The sequence below is a fragment of the Rutidosis leptorrhynchoides genome, chromosome 5 (genome assembly GCF_046630445.1).
Source record: "Rutidosis leptorrhynchoides isolate AG116_Rl617_1_P2 chromosome 5, CSIRO_AGI_Rlap_v1, whole genome shotgun sequence".
Lineage (NCBI taxonomy): Eukaryota > Viridiplantae > Streptophyta > Magnoliopsida > Asterales > Asteraceae > Rutidosis > Rutidosis leptorrhynchoides.
Window position 1 is genome coordinate 380225677 of NC_092337.1, and position 4364 is coordinate 380230040.

The window sequence follows — 4364 nt, forward strand, 5'->3', positions numbered from 1 at the left end:
ACAATCTTTTGTGAAATGTGGCTCTCCACAGTTATCACATCCTACTTGCAAGGCTAAAACTGTTGAATTTAGTTTTTCAATTTCTTTACCAAACTTTTTGAATTGGTTTGCTAAAGAAGATATGCTTGTAGAAGTGTCATAATCTTCATCAATAATTGCCACTGTTTTTCTAGGATGTTGATCTCTATAAGGTGTCCATTCAAATGTGTGAATAGATATGTCTTCCAACAATTTATACGTTTGATTTGGAGATTTATACAGAAATACTCCTCTTGCGGAGGAGTCTAAGATACTACAAGTATGTTCATTAATTCCTCGATAGAAGATGTGAACAATTTGCTTCTTTTGTAGTCCATGTTGTTGATAGTTTCGTAGCATTATTTTTAACCTCTGCCAAGCATCGTATAGACTTTCATCCGATTTTTGTTTAAAAATGGTTATCTTGGATCTAAGTCTTTCAGCTTTCGCGGGAGGAAAGAATCGGGAGATGAATTTATTTCTTAGCTCATTGAAGGTTGTGATAGAATTGGGTTCTAATTCCTTCAACCATGCTTTTGCATCTCCAGTTAAAGAATATGGAAAAATTCTTAGCATATATGCATCAGAAGTAACGCCTTTAGCTTTGTACAATTCACATAATTCTTCGAAGCCTTCAATATGTTCAATCGGATTATTATTAAGCCTTCCGTCAAATTGATTCTCACGAACCATTTGCATGAATTGCCTTCTAACTTCAAAGTTTTCGGCTTCAATTTCGGGTTTTCTAACTGATGAAAGTGTTTTAGGAATAGTAGTTTGTCTACTGATAATGCTAAAAATGAACATATATTTCATAGCATTATCCTTCAAGAAAGACAAGCTTTTAGTTGCAATTGTTCTAATTTCAAGTAATTATCGTTTAAATAATAAAAGGTGAAGACAAAAGACAGATTCGACGATTTGAAGACGCAAATGACCAAAAAGCTAAAAAGTACAAAGTACAAATCAAGTGGTTCAATTTATTGATGAGAAACGTCTCAAAATTACAAAAGTACAAGCCGCAAAACGCAAAGTACAAGATATTAAATTATACGAAAAGGCGTTCGAAAATCCGACTATGCACAAGTCAACTATGCACAAGAATATAATATAATATTTAAATAATTCATAATAAGAATAATAATAAATAATAAAAAGTTGTTAATTGAGCATAGTTAAAGGGTCATAAGTGAAAATTTCAAATCAATAATTCGAAACGAGATATTATTGATTCAACTTTGAATGGTAGCCAGCTAACATTCCACCTACAACAATATCAATCATTTGCCTATAAAAGCAAGGCACGGAGTAATGAAGAAACGACACCTTTTTCTTTTCCTTTCTCATATCATATACGATATATATATATATATTTATATTTTATAATTTTAATTTTAATTTTAATTTTAGTTTAATAATAATTGGGTTATTGTAAGAATGTTTTACAGGTTTTAAATCGAAACTCTGTCCGTGTAACGCTACGCTATAAATAATCATTGTAAGTTATGTTCTTCCTTTTTAAATTAATGTCTCGTAACTAATTTATTATTATGCTTATTTAAGCCGAAGTAATCGTGATGTTGGGCTAAATATTAATATTGATTAATTGGGCTTTGGACCATAATTGGGGTTTCAACAAAAGACCGACACTTGTGGAAATTAGACTATGGGCTATTAATGGGCTTTATATTTGTTTAACTGAATGATAGTTCGTTAATTTAATATAAAGATTTACAATTTGACGTATCTATAAATAACCACATACACTCGATCGGATACGATGGGCGAGATATTTATAAGTACTAATAATTGTTCATTTAACCGGAAACGGGGATGGATTAATAGTCAATGGACTCATTAAAACAGGGGTGGATTACATACAAGGAAAATTGGTGTAATTGTTAACAAAGTATTAAAACCTTGTTACAGTTTAAGTCCTCAATTAGTTGGAATATTTGACTTCGGGTATATAAGGGTAATTTGACGAGGATACTCGCACTTTATAATTATGGCCGATGGACTGTTATGGACAAAAACCAGATAGACGTATCGAATAATCCAGGACAAATGACAATTAACCCATGGTAATAAATTAAAATCAAAACGTCAAACATCATGATTACGGAAGTTTAAATAAGCATAATTCCTTTATTTTATATCTCATCGTACTTTCATTTATCGTCATTTTATTTATCGTACTTTAAATTATCGTACTTTTATTTTTACGCTTTATTTATATTTTTAATTATTGCACTTTTATTTGTTGTCATTTACTTTACTCTTTAAAATAAGTTATATTTATATTTAATATTTTGCATTAGGTTTTAACTGTGATATAAGTCTCAAAATTGACAAACCGGTCATTAAACGGTAAATCCCCCCAAAGTTACCTATAATTACTATATATTACTAAATCTAGTTTAACTACTTAATTAACTAATTTGACCTAGTAAGACACCCAATAATAGTGTCCACGGATCGACCTCCCGGACTTTACCTTAGCTATATTATTACACGATAGGTATACTTGCCTTTTGTGTTTTAGTTTAATTTAGGTGATTTCCTGTCGTAAATAAATATAAAACTGATAGCCGTTTCATACACACCCTCTAGAACACTTCAAGTTTTTATTTTCTTATTTTTATTTTTCGACTCTTTGTTTTTCGACGCTTATTTTTTTTCGACCTTTTATTTTTCGACGTTTTTCGACGCACTCTTTTTCTTTCTTATTTCTCGACGCTCTAGTTTTTAGGACATAGTTTTTTATTTCAAAATTTCGACGAAAAATTATTTTAAGCGGTTAAATTGATAGACATCCAAAATTTTCTGGTTCGTAGTAATAGTTGGATTTGTTAGTGGTGAGTTGTGGGCTTCCAATTTAAAGGGTCCTGGCTACCTGCTGCATCTATTGGCTATTCGAAACGTGGGCAAAATTAGAAAAGTCTATTAATTTGATAACTTATATAATTTTTATTTTTATAACTAATAGGATATTCAGTGAATGCACCGAGCAAAACGTTCACCACCTGTAACTCGATCAAGACATCTAGCCAATATTGTCGCCGTTGATTTTTCTTTAGAATCATTATCTAGACGAACAAGTTCTTCAACTCAAATTTCTGATAATCTATTTTTTGAACCCGACTTCAAAATTGAAAACCTAGAGGATATTCAAGGACAATTCCAAGATCCTGAACCAATAATCATTCCTCCTGAACCACAAACCGTTAAATTAGAATCTTCTAGTGATTCGGATTCAACAAATTCAATTATGGAAGTAACGGAACCTCTAAGTATGGAAGATCGAATGAGAGCCACACGCACGGGCCAAGGACACGCCATTATTAAGCCAGACATTAATGCGCCAGATTATGAAATTAAAGGACAAATCCTACACATGGTAACTAATCAATGCCAATATAGTGGTACGCCAAAAGAAGATCCAAACGAACATCTTCGAACCTTTAATAGGATCTGTACTCTATTCAAAATCAGAGAAATTGAGGATGAACAAATCTATCTCATGTTGTTTCTCTGGACTTTAAAGGGAGAAGCCAAAGATTGGTTAGAATCGTTACCTGAATGGGCGATTGACACATGGGATGTCTTAGTTGAAAATTTTCCTAAAAGATTCTTTCTGGCATCTAAAGCCGTGAGACTTCAAGGAGAAATTGTTACGTTCGCACAAAAGCCAAATGAAACATTATATGAAGCGTGGACAAGATTCGGAAAGTTGTTGAGAGGATGTCCTCAGCACGGTTTAGACACTTATCAAATAGTACAAATATTCTACCAAGGTGTCGACGTTGCTACACGAAAAGACATCGACACAGCAGCTGGTGGTTCCATTATGAAGAAAACCGCAACCGAAGCTCACAAAATCATTGATAACACAGCCTCCCACTCGCATGAGTGGCACCAGGAAAAAGATATTTTTCATTCATCTAAATCGGCTAGAGCCGATTCTAGCCATGACTTTGATTCCGTAAACCTATAAGCGATTTCTTTGAACACAAACGTTTGGCTTTCGAAAGACGAATGGAAAAGATGACTAAAGATATTCACGCAATACGAATCATTTGTGAGTAATGCGGTGGACCACACTTAACGAAAGATTATCACATTGAGCAAACGATGGAACAACGAGAGAATGTTTCCTTTATGAACCAAAGGCCGGGAAATAATTATCAAAATAATTATCAACCGCCAAAGCCAAACTTTAATCGAAATCAAAACATTCTTTACAATCCAAATGGACCCAACAATAACTCGTACAACCAACAAGGTCTGAATAACCAACCAACTCAAAACAACACTTTCAATCAACAAAGACCTAGCTTGTATAA

General features: G+C 32.9%; 2 non-coding genes across 2 annotated transcripts; one reads left to right on the forward strand and one right to left on the reverse strand.

The window, feature by feature from the left end:
• Window positions 1-349: 349 nt before the first annotated feature.
• Window positions 350-456, forward strand: LOC139851170 (small nucleolar RNA R71). The gene has a single exon (XR_011760528.1). It is a non-coding gene; the product is annotated as a small nucleolar RNA R71 (small nucleolar RNA).
• Window positions 457-3673: 3217 nt separating this feature from the next.
• LOC139851182 (small nucleolar RNA R71) lies at window positions 3674-3780 on the reverse strand. Its single transcript, XR_011760539.1, has one exon. It is a non-coding gene; the product is annotated as a small nucleolar RNA R71 (small nucleolar RNA).
• Window positions 3781-4364: the final 584 nt, after the last annotated feature.